Source organism: Salvelinus alpinus, chromosome 8 (assembly GCF_045679555.1).
Source record: "Salvelinus alpinus chromosome 8, SLU_Salpinus.1, whole genome shotgun sequence".
NCBI lineage: Eukaryota > Metazoa > Chordata > Actinopteri > Salmoniformes > Salmonidae > Salvelinus > Salvelinus alpinus.
The window spans coordinates 13,722,422-13,735,731 of NC_092093.1; the positions used below are offsets into that span (position 1 = coordinate 13,722,422).

Here is a 13,310-nt window from a genome sequence, read left to right on the forward strand (position 1 = left end):
AAAAGGGAGGAAAATGGAGTATGGAGAGGTGTTTTTACTGAAGAAAAATGAGAGATGTGTTTAAGACTGCAGAGGAGGGCTGATAGGTTGAGCACTGCTGTGTGGGGAACTACTGAGTCAATGAAGGTGTGTGTGTGTGTGTGTGTGTGTGTGTGTGTGTGTGTGTGTGTGTGTGTGTGTGTGTGTGTGTGTGTGTGTGTGTGTGTGTGTGTGTGTGTGTGTGTGTGTGTGTGTGTGTGTGTGTGTGTGTGTGTTTGTGTGTGTGTGTGTGGGTGGGTGGGGGGGGGGGTTAGAGAAGTACAGGGCGCAGGACAGCTAGGGGAGGTAGAACACAACATATGGAGAGATAATGAGAGGATGCAGGTCTGTGAGGGGAACAGAGGAGGATTAAGGGCATGTGTGTGTGTCTGTTGGGAGGAGGGGGGGTGAGAAAGACATAGAGAGAAGATGAGAGAGGAGGTGGGGATGTGTGTGAGAGAGCGCTGGATAAGGTGTATGTGTGTGTGTGTGTGTGCATGCGTGCGTGCATGTGTGTGCATGTGTGTGAGAGAACGTCTGATAAGGATTGCACAAATCGCATCGAATGTGGATCTCACATTCATCTACCGATCGTTCTGACTGTCGACATTGTCGTGTGATTCTAAACGTAAATCGGTTTGCACTCTGTTCGCAAGTAGTCTCAGCAGGCAAACGCTATTGGTGTGTTGGAATCCATAGAAATAGACATAGAGACAGAGAGAGAGCGAGAGAGAGAGAGAGAAAGAAATAAAGATATATAGAGAGAGAGGGGGGAGAGAGAGAGAGAGAGGGAGAGAGGGAGAGGGGGGAGAGAGAGAGAGAGAGGGAGAGGGGGGAGAGAGAGGGACCGGGAGAGAGAGGCAGAGAGAGAGAGGGAGAGAGAGGGAGAGGGAGCGGGAGAGAAAGAGAGAGAAAGAGAGAGAGGGGAGGGAGAGAGAGAGAGAGCAGGAGAGAGAGAGGGAGAGAGAGAAATATAAGTGGAGAGAGAAATTGAAAGCTCCCACAGATGTACTGTATAGCAGCAGGGTTAGATTGACAGGTCTCCATGGTGATGCTTTTGAGAGTGACACATCGGTGGAGTTACAGACGCATCACATGGGCTTTGATACTAATATCAGTCTTTCTAGTGGCAGGTTAATTAAATTTGCATTTAGATTGAAATGACTGGGGGTGGCCAGAAGGGCCACAGAAGCCCGGTAGACAGGGGGAAGTTGTGGGGATGGGATGTTGAGATGTTCCCTCTCTCCATCTCCACCTCCGACACCTCCATCTCTCCCCATCCACCTCCACCCCCAGACAGACAAACATATATAGTCAGAGTCTTATATCTACCACAGAGTCTTACATCTTCTACATGAACACAACTCAGCTTATCCAGATAGATATAGAAGACCGTAGAGCTTGTGTTGCTATGTCTTATGCATGATAGACTGAGAATCATGTATTCTAGAATATAGATTTCTATGTGAAATATGCTTTTCTTCCTCCTGAGTAAATAGATTAAACCCCTGTCTTTTCCTAACTACAGAAGGTTTAATTTATTTTTACCAGGATGTCCCATCGAGGTCAAATATATTTTTTTCTTTCAAGGAGACCTCTTTCCTTATATCACTAGCCTGCTATTCAGTGGAGTGGGAGTGTGGTCCAAGTCTGGGTTTAAGGGTATCTTTTCCAAGGATAAACATTCAACACCATGGGCCAGAAAAGGTTGAATACATTGGCAATGCTGTCAATCCGGCGTTATTTCTGCCGTGTTCAAAACAACAGAAAACTCAGAATTGGGAAATCTCAGACTTTAGTGAGTTCAAGACAAATGGGAACTCTGGAAAAAAAAATGGGCTCAGACTGGAAAAATACGTTTTCAACGATAATCCAACTCGGAATTCCAAGTCGGGCCTCTTTTTAAAGCTCCGACCTGAAGATCACTGACGTCATGATTCAACCTAGTTTTTTTCTGAGTTCCCAGTTGTCTTGAAAGCACCATAAATCCAGAGAATAACTGATGACGAAGTTTGATTACAACATTTGCCCACAAGAAGGTCCGCCACGCCACCTTCCTGTTCAAGTGAGCAAAGCACAACAAGGTAAGTCCAAAAATGTATTGCACGCTGCTGCATAAATGATGTAATAGGCCAGGGAGATATGTTTACTGTAGCTAAGAAAGTAATACTAAGTGTATGTTGTGTAGTAAGCTGTTAGTAGCCCATGTGCCTCACCCTAATACTGTCTTAATCTAAATTACGGACAGTCTCTTATCTGCTCGTCGTCCTCTTTTGCCATAGTTTGTACATCTAAATTGTCATTATGAACCACATTAATTTAAGCAACTCAGCGATATCAGCTATGTATTTTTAAAAGGCAGTAAAAGAGGCTGAATGAACTGTTTTGCTGCCAGACAAGGCTCCTCTGATAGCCAGGTGTAGCAGTGGTAAGGTGTTGGGACTGCTGTTGGGACTCTGCTGTTGGAACAGCTTGATGTAGGCCCTAACGGTTTGTGGGCACCGTTTATCACTGTTATAGTGCAATTAATGTATTGTTTTGTGTGCTGTGTTGTGTAGTGGCTTTGCTGGCATGCATCACCAATATGTACATGCTAAAATCGCCACTGGATAAGAGCAATATCATTTTTATTTGATAAATTGGCTGCCAAGCATCGATCACCGTGTCACCAGCGTTCAAATAATATCCTTGATATTTATTGGAAATATACATCAAGCTCACCACCGCCCATCACTTAATCACCATGAAATTCCTCATAACTGATTTCATCTGCCTATATACTCTTAATACTTCCCATGTTATAGTGGTAGTACAAGGTATCATATCATCGTTTGGCTCTAATATGATGGTTTCCACTGCCATTTTTCACATAATTAATTTTACAGACACAAAAATATCACACCATGTCGAACGAACAAATTGTCTGTCTACATTTATTAAGTTGAACAAAGATTTTCTGTTTCCACCAGCCCAGTCGTGACTTTTTTTATGTGTCAGATAATTCATCCACATGAAATGGTTGTATGGAAACCTGGGCTGCGCTCAGCACGTTTTTATGTTCTGGAACGTTCAATTGAACGGAAACGGTGCTGTACTGAACGACCAGTTGAAAAACGGGGAGGGGTTGGGTTGTGTGTTGGAGAACGCTGTCAGCATGGCCACTGCTATTTAAATACATCGCTCATTCCTTCAAGCCACACGTCACCACACCCACCAAACGGGAAAAAACAAGAATGTTTTGGAGAAACGTGTCATTCAGTACAAACTGTTCCTCAACATAGCAAACGTTCAAGTGAACTGCTCACACCTCTGGTTAGTGAAATTTATTTTTTGTCCAATTTGGGGTTGATGGGTAATGTAGAACATGGGGTAGATGGGTAGTGTAGGTCATGGGGATGACGGGTAGTGTAGGCCATGGGGTGGATGAGTAGGTTAGGCCATGGGGATGATGGGTAGTGTAGACCATGGGGTAGGTTAGGCCAGTGTAGGCCATGAGTAGGTTAGGCCATGGGGATGATGGGTAGTGTAGGCCATGGGGATGATGGGTAGTGTAGGCCATGGGGATGATGGGCAGTTTAGGCCATGGGGTGGATGAGTAGGTTAGGCCATGGGTAGAGGAGTAGGTTAGGCCATGGGGATGATGGGTAGTGTAGACCATGGGGATGATGGGTAGTTTAGGCCATGGGGTAGATGAGTAGGTTAGGCCATGGGGATGATGGGTAGTTTAGGCCATGGGGTAGAGGAGAAGGTTAGGCCATGGGGTAAATGGGTAGTGTAGGCCATGGGGTAGATGAGTAGTGTAGGTCATGGGGTAGATGGGTAGTGTAGGCCATGGGTAGATGAGTAGGTTAGGCCATGGGGTAAATGGGTAGTGTAGGCCATGGGGTAGATGAGTAGTGTAGGTCATGGGGAAGATGGGTAGTGTAGACCATGGGTAGATGAGTAGGTTAGGCCATGGGGATGATGGGTAGTTTAGGCCATGGGGGTGATGGGTAGTGTAGGCCATGGGGTAGAGGAGTAGGTTAGGCCATGGGGTAGATGAGTAGGTTAGGCCATGGGGATGATGGGTAGTTTAGGCCATGGGGTAGAGGAGTAGGTTAGGCCATGGGGTAGATGAGTAGGTTAGGCCATGGGGATGATGGGTAGTTTAGGCCATGGGGTAGAGGAGTAGGTTAGGTCATGGGGTAGATGAGTAGGTTAGGCCATGGGGATGATGGGTAGTTTAGGCCATGGGGTAGAGGAGTAGGTTAGGCCATGGGGTAGATGGGTAGTTTAGGCCATGGGGTAGATGAGTAGTTTAGGCCATGGGGATGATGAGTAGTGTAGACCATGGGGATGATGGGTAGTTTAGGCCATGGGGTAGATGGGTAGTTTAGGCCATGGGTAGATGAGTAGGTTAGGCCATGGGGTAAATGGGTAGTGTAGGCCATGGGGTAGATGAGTAGTGTAGGTCATGGGGAAGATGGGTAGTGTAGGCCATGGGGTAGATGGGTAGTTTAAGCCATGGGGTAGATGGGTAGTGTAGACCATGGGGATGATGGGTAGTTTAGGCCATGGGGTAGATGGGTAGTTTAGGCCATGGGGTAGATGGGTAGTGTAGACCATGGGGATGATGGGTAGTTTAGGCCATGGGGTAGATGGGTAGTTTAGGCCATGGGGATGATGGGTAGTGTAGACCATGGGGATGATGGGTAGTTTAGGCCATGGGGTAGAGGAGTAGGTTAGGCCATGGGGATGATGGGTAGTTTAGGCCATGGGGTAGATGAGTAGGTTAGGCCATGGGGATGATGGGTAGTTTAGGCCATGGGGTAGATGAGTAGGTTAGGCCATGGGGATGATGGGTAGTTTAGGCCATGGGGTAGAGGAGTAGGTTAGGCCATGGGGTAAATGGGTAGTGTAGGCCATGGGGTAGATGAGTAGTGTAGGTCATGGGGTAGATGGGTAGTGTAGGCCATGGGTAGATGAGTAGGTTAGGCCATGGGGTAAATGGGTAGTGTAGGCCATGGGGTAGATGAGTAGTGTAGGTCATGGGGAAGATGGGTAGTGTAGGCCATGGGTAGATGAGTAGGTTAGGCCATGGGGATGATGGGTAGTTTAGGCCATGGGGATGATGGGTAGTGTAGGCCATGGGGTAGAGGAGTAGGTTAGGCCATGGGGTAGATGAGTAGGTTAGGCCATGGGGTAAATGGGTAGTGTAGGCCATGGGGTAGAGGAGTAGGTTAGGCCATGGGTAGATGAGTAGGTTAGGCCATGGGGTAAATGGGTAGTGTAGGCCATGGGGTAGATAAGTAGTGTAGGTCATGGGGAAGATGGGTAGTGTAGGCCATAGGTAGATGAGTAGGTTAGGCCATGGGGATGATGGGTAGTTTAGGCCATGGGGTAGAGGAGTAGGTTAGGCCATGGGGTAGATGAGTAGTTTAGGCCATGGGGATGATGAGTAGTTTAGGCCATGGGGTAGATGAGTAGTTTAGGTCATGGGGTAGATGAGTAGGTTAGGTCATGGGGTAGATGAGTAGTGTAGGCCATGGGGATGATGAGTAGTTTAGGTCATGGGGTAGATGGGTAGTTTAGGCCATGGGGTAGATGAGTAGTTTAGGCCATGGGGATGATGAGTAGTTTAGGTCATGGGGTAGATGAGTAGTTTAGGTCATGGGGTAGATGAGTAGTTTAGGTCATGGGGTAGATGAGTAGGTTAGGCCATGGGGATGATGAGTAGTTTAGGCCATGGGGTAGATGAGTAGTTTAGGTCATGGGGTAGATGAGTAGGTTAGGTCATGGGTATGATGCTATAATAATATAATAATAATATAACAATAACAATAATAATAATATAATAATACTATAATAATAGCAATAGCTTGTTATACACACATTACCAGTCAAAAGATTTTTTGCTATTTTCTACACTGTAGAATAATCGTAAAGATATCACAACTATGAAAAAACACATATGGAATCATGTAGTAACCAAAAAAGTGTTACAAAAATGACAGCTTGATGACAGCTTTGCACATTCTTGGCATTCTCTCAACCAGCTTCAACAGGTGTGCCTTATTAAAAGTTCATTGGAATTTCTTTCCTTTTTAATGCATTCCAGGTGAAGCTGTTTGAGAGAATGCCAAGAGTGTGCAAAGCTGTCATCAAGGCAAAAAGGGTGGCTACTTTGAATAAAATAAAATACAATATATTTAGATTTGTTTAACACTTTTTTAGTTGCTACGTTATTCCAGGTGTTATTCTTCAATGGAGAAAATAGTAAAAATAAAGAAAAACCCTTGAATAAGTAGGTATGTCCAAACTTTTGGCTGGTGCTGTATGTCCCTTCTTTCTTCTTATATTTTGAATCATCATCATCATCATCAGTTGTTCATCATCATCACCACCAACATCATCATCAACACCAACATCATTCATCATCATCATTAGTGCATCATCATCATCATCAGACCAGAGGATTCCTTCCATTCCAGTGATTCTCAGTGACATTACACACATCCCAGCACTAGGCTTTATACTTGATACTGTACAGTATGTGGTTTTGAGGAGGTAAAGAGCACCACCCTGTGTTAATATCTCATACTAGCAGGACAGACAGACCATCCAAGTGTAGTCTCTATCCACTTTGCACAGTACACATGGAATATGTGACAAACAAATGGTTGAATTAAAATCACAGTCTCACTGCAATGTGTGGAAACAATGTCACTCCTTAACCACTGCTACGGTATATGCCATATGGAGGTAAACCAACATGACTTCTGTGCCTAAATTTAGACATGGTTTCAACTACTATTTTAAATCTTTCTGTATTTGAGTGTTTTCTTGAGCCTGCCTGGAGCGGCAGATCGACAAGGTTTACACTTTTGGGACCATTCCATTGGCTCCACTGTGTCAGGCAAGCTCAATCAAAAAACATGCTAAACACGTTCAAAATCTTTCAAATACTATTTGAACCCAGGTCTGCCTACATTATATTTGACACCCCTTATATAGTTTATTCTCCTGTATGGAAAAAGACAGAGCATCATCGGATCAATACAAGTGTGTTCATTAGGTGGGCTACCTGTTGACATAGCCATCGATTTCTACAGGACATAATGGTAGAAATGGATTCTGGCCATCTCTTTCTCCCGGACATTACAATAACAGATTGTATATTAAAGAGGCATTCATAATAACGGAATGCTAGATGGTGTGGGTGGAGAAGCATTAAGAGCCTGTTAACATACAATATGTGTATTGTACCGTACCAATACGTACCGTGTATTGTACCGTACAGTGTATTGTATTGTACCGTACCTCACAAACTTTTACAGATGCACAATTGAGAGCATCCTGTCGGGCTGTATCACCACCTGGTACAGCAACTGCACCGCCCTCAACAACAGGGCTCTCCAGTAGGTGGTACGTTCTGCACAGCGCATCGCTAGGGGCAAACTACCTGCACTCCAGGACACCTACAGCACCCGATGTCACAGGAAGGCCAAAAAGGTCATCAAGGACAACAACCACCCGAGCCACTGCCTGTTCACCCCACTATCATCCAGAAGGCGAGGTCAGTACAGGTGCAGCAAAAGACTGAATAACAGTTTCTATCTCAAGACCATCAGACTGTTAAACAGCCATCACTAACACAGAGAGGCTGCTGCCTACATACAGACTTGAAATCACTGGCCACTTTATACCATCTTTTGCATCTTACCTATGCCACGCCACTCTGTCATTACTCATCCATATATTTAGATGTATATATTCTTAATCCATTCCTTTACTTAGATTTGTGTGTATTAGGTAGTTGTTGTGAAATTGTTAGGTTAGATTACATGTTAGATATTGCTGCACTGTCGGAACTAGAAGCAGAAGCATTTCGCTACACTCACAATAACATCTGCTAACCATGTGAAGGTGACCAATACAATTTGATTTGATTTTGACTTGAGTAGGGGGGAGGATGTCATGTTTCTTTGGGGAATCTATATTCCCATGGGATTGAGAGAGTGGAAGGACGGTGGGAATAAGTCGAGGGACACACACACACACACACGCAGTCTTGATTTTATGTGTTTTATATATACAGTATTTCCACACTATGAAGTTGGAATAATACTGTGAAATTTAGACCATGATGATAATGTCATTTTAGTGTTGGAAAAGACCACCTGAAATTTTAGCCTGTTTTGGTGGGATGGAGTTTTGGCCTGGTGACATTCTATAAATGTGTTATAGACCAATAAGAAAGAGAGTTCCAAACCTCTGCCAATAACAGCTAGTTTTCAGTTTCCCCTCCCCACTCAGACCCCTCCCAGACAGTCCTAGCAAAATCTTGCTTGAGAAATTGTTCTTTGCTAGGAAGCTATTTTTGTTAAATTTTGACAATTTCAATTGAAAACAATGACAGTAAGGTACTTAATTGTCACCCGGATATGATTTGATAGAGATAAAAATGTCTGCACTTCAACACCTTCTCACAAAGCAACTGTTTTGAATTCTGCATAGGTTGTTGATTCTGCTCGCCCCAAGTCTCCAGTGTCACATTCCTGAGGGCAACACAATTACACTAGAGACAGAGACATGGAGACAGAGACATGGAGACAGAGACATGGAGACATAGAGACAGAGACATAAACATAGAGACAGAAACATGGAGACAGTGATATAGAGACAGAAACATAGAGACAGAGACATGGAGACAGAGACATGGAGACAGAGAGGCAGAGACATGGAGACAGAGACAGAGACAGAGACAGAGACAGAGACAGAGACAGAGACAGAGACAGAGACATGGAGACAGAGACATGGAGACAGAAACATAGAGACAGAAACATAGAGACAGAAACATAGAGACAGAAATATAGAGACAGAGACATAGAGACAGAAACATAGAGACAGAGACATAGAGACAGAGACATAGAGACAGAGACATAGATACAGAAACATAGAGACATAAACATAGAGACAGAAACATAGAGACAGAAACATGGAGACAGAGACATAGAGACAGAGACATAGAGACAGAGACATAGAGACAGAGACAGAAACATAGAGACAGAAACATAGAGACAGAAACATAGAGACAGAAACATAGAGACAGAAACATGGAGACAGAGACATGGAGACAGAGACATAGAGACAAAGACAGAAACATAGAGACAGAAACATAGAGACAGAAACATAGAGACAGAAACATGGAGACAGAGACATAGAGACAGAGACATAGAGACAGAGACATAGAGACAGAGACAGAAACATAGAGACAGAAACATAGAGACAGAAACAGAGACAGAAACATAGAGACAGAAATATAGAGACAGAGACAGAAACATAGAGACAGAAACATAGAGACAGTGATATAGAGACAGAAACATAGAGACAGAGACATGGAGACAGAGACAGAGACATGTAGACAGAAACATAGAGACAGAGACAGAGAGGCAGAGACATGGAGACAGAGACAGAGAAATAGACAGAGACAGAGACAGAGACAGAGACATGGAGACAGAAACATAGAGACAGAAACATGGAGACAGAAACATGGAGACAGAGACATGGAGACAGAGACATGGAGACAGAAACATAGAGACAGAAACATGGAGACAGAAACATGGAGACAGAAACATGGAGACAGAGACATGGAGACAGAGACATGGAGACAGAGACATGGAGACAGAGACATATAGACAGAGACATATAGACAGAGACATAGAGACAGAAACATAGAGACAGAAACAGAGACATGGAGACAGAGACATTGAGACAGAAACGTAGAGACAGAGACATAGAGACAGAGACATAGAGACAGCGACATAGACAGACAGAGACATGGAGACAGAGACATGGAGACAGAGACATGGAGACAGAGACAGAGACAGAGAGACAGAGACAGAGACAGAGACAGAGACATGGAGACAGAGACATGGAGACAGAGACAGAGGCAGAGGCAGAGGCAGAGGCAGAGAGACAGAGAGACAGAGAGACAGAGAGACAGAGAGACAGAGAGACAGAGAGACAGAGAGACAGAGACAGAGAGGCAGAGAGACAGAGACAGAGACAGAGACAGAGACAGAGACAGAGACAGAGAGACATGGAGACATGGAGACATGGAGACATGGAGACAGAGACATGGAGACAGAGACATGGAGACAGAGACATGGAGACAGAGAGTTAGAGACAGAGACTGAGAGACAGACAGACAGGCAGAGAAGAGACATGGAGACAGAGACATGGAGACAGAGACATGGAGACAGAGACAGAGACAGAGACAGAGACAGAGAGACAGAGACAGAGACAGAGACAGAGACATGGAGACAGAGACATGGAGACAGAGACATGGAGACAGAGACATGGAGACAGAGACATGGAGACAGAGACATGGAGACAGAGACAGAGAGGCAGAGACATGGAGACCGAGACATGGAGACAGAGACATGGAGACAGAGACATGGAGACCGAGACATGGAGACCGAGACATGGAGACAGAGACAGAGAGGCAGAGACATGGAGACCGAGACAGAGAGGCAGAGAGACACAGACAGACACATAGGTACAGAGACATAGAGACAGCGACAGATAGACAAAGACAGAGACAGAGACAGAGAGAAAGACAGAGACAGAGAGAAAGACAGAGACAGAGAGAAAGACAGACATAGATAGAGACAGAGAGGCAGAGACAGAGGCAGAGAGACAAAGACACAACTTACACTAACCACCGGTCATCCCCATTTTCAAATGTATTGTAATCTTTCAAACAAAGAGAACATAGTGTACTAATAGAGAAAGTGGGACATGGGCCAGTGCATGGGCATTTTAAGCCACTGAAAGACTTATCCCACATAAAATCCTAGCAGTCATTTGTTCAGTCATTATAATGGACAAATCATCACTGATGTAAATAGGACTAGTGCCCAACCTATGGCTCTGTGTTAAATTAACACTGCCAAGTAATGATTATTCATGATCATGAAAAGCAGCTATGATTGTAAACACAGCACTTTCATTGCAATTATACCACGGTGGGTGATTCACACCATTATATTGCTTACTGAATTTAATTAGATGTTCATCCACCACTGCGATACCACATTTTTCCACTAGATGTCCGTGCAGCTCTTGCTTCGCCCTGTGACTCCGTCTCAGTCTCTCCTGTCATGAGTTGAAAGTTGAGAGTGCCTGTAGGTAGAGTACAAATACAAATCAAACCAAATGAATCTAATTAATCAAATATAAAGTACAGAGGAAGGAAGCGGACCCAGACTGCAGCCAGGAGCCACACTCGATCAAACACGTGGCCGTTATACATACTAATAATAAGCAAGAGAGCTCTCCTCTGCCTTTATGAGGTGGCCCAGCCCAGGGCAGTTTAGTTTCTTTTTCTTAGGATTTCCATTAGCTACTGTACATGCAGCAGCTACTCTTCCTGGGGTCCACATAAAACGTACAAGTACATGACAAAGTACAGAACAGTTATAGACAAGAACAATATAAGATTTTACATTGAAATAAAATATAAAAAAAGATAAGGGTTATTTATTGGAAAGACACCAAGAGACAACAAAAATACTATTTACATACTATTCATATATACGTATACATGTTCTTATATACAGTTACATTTGATCTTTAGAAGAGAAGAGGCGCTGTGATACAATCTGTTTTTTTAATCTGTTTTTTTTTTAAGCTAAAATTGCTTTTTGCCTAAGTAACCTCTGGTGGCAGAGCATTCAATGATGACATGGCTCTATATTTAAGTGAGCAACGTACAGCATTTATTTTTGGTTTGGGTAGACTGAAGAAACCCATAGTGGTGTGTCTGATGGGGTGTGTCTGTTTGAAGTGTCATGCAAATAGATTATACAAGTGGTTAGGCATTTTCAACACAGAAATGTTTCTTAAAAAGACTAGAAGAGAAGTAGTCAATTTCTCCTCAACCATGAAAGACTATCAAAATCAAATTTTCAAATCAAATTTATTTATATAGCCCTTCGTACATCAGCTGATATCTCAAAGTGCTGTAAAGAAACCCAGCCTAAAATCCCAAACAGCAAGCAATGCAGGTGTAGAAGCACGGTGGCTAGGAAAAACTCCCTAGAAAGGCCAAAACCTAGGAAGAAACCTAGAGAGGAACCAGGCTATGAGGGGTGGCCTGTCCTCTTCTGGCTGTGCCGGGTGGAGATTATAACAGAACATGTCCAAGATGTTCAAATGTTCTTAAATGACCGGCATGGTCAGATAATAATAATCACAGTAGTTGTCGAGGGTGCAGCAAGTCAGCACCTCAGGAGTAAATGTCAGTTGGCTTTTCATAGCCGATCATTAAGAGTATCTCTACCGCTCCTGCGGTCTCTAGAGAGTTGAAAACAGCAGGTCTGGGACAGGTAGCACGTCCGGTGAACAGGTCAGGGTTCCATAGCCGCAGGCAGAAATAGTTGAAACTGGACCAGCAGCACGGCCAGGTGGACTGGGGACAGCAAGGAGTCATCAGGCCAGGTCGTCCTGAGGCATGGTCCTAGGGCTCAGGTCCCCCGAGAGAGAGAAAAAAAGAGAGAAAGAGAGAATTAGAGAGAGCATACTTAAATTCACACAGGACACCGGATAAGACAGGAGAAGTACTCCAGATATAATAAACTGGCCCTAGCCCCCCGACACAAACTACTGCAGCATAAATACTGGAGGCTGAGACAGGGGGGGTCAGGAGACAATGTGGTCTCCTGTGATGATACCCCAGGACAGGGCCAAACAGGAAGGATATCATGCATGTTGTTGATATTAGTCATGTGTGTTTATGGGCCAGCTGCAGCTTTGCTATAGGTCTTTCTTTCGTGCACCTGACCATATTACCGGACAGTAATCCTACCGGACAGTAATCCACATGGGCCCCGTGTGGCTCAGCTGGTAGAGCATGGCGCTTGCAACGCCAGGGTTGTGGGTTCGATTCCCACGGGGGGCCAGTACAAAAAAAAAAAAGTATGAATGTATGTGCTTGTAAGTCGCTCTGGATAAGAGCGTCTGCTAAATGACTTAAATGTAAATGTAATGTAATCAGTATGGGGGACAATACCCCAGTTACCGGCATGGGACAATACCCCAGTTATCGGCATGGGACAATACCCCAGTTATCGGCATGGGACAATACCCCAGTTATCGGCATGGGACAATACCCCAGTTATCGGCATGGGACAATACCCCAGTTATCGGCATGGGACAATACCCCAGTTATCGGCATGGGACAATACCCCAGTTATCGGCATGGGACAATACCCCAGTTATCGGCATGGGACAATACCCCAGTTATCGGT

At 44.4% G+C, this 13,310-nt stretch overlaps 1 non-coding gene across 1 annotated transcript; it reads left to right on the forward strand.

Moving 5' to 3' along the window:
• Positions 1–12,886: 12,886 nt before the first annotated feature.
• Positions 12,887–12,962, forward strand: trnaa-ugc (transfer RNA alanine (anticodon UGC)). Its single transcript has one exon. It is a non-coding gene; the product is annotated as a tRNA-Ala (tRNA).
• The last annotated feature ends 348 nt before the right edge of the window (positions 12,963–13,310 follow it).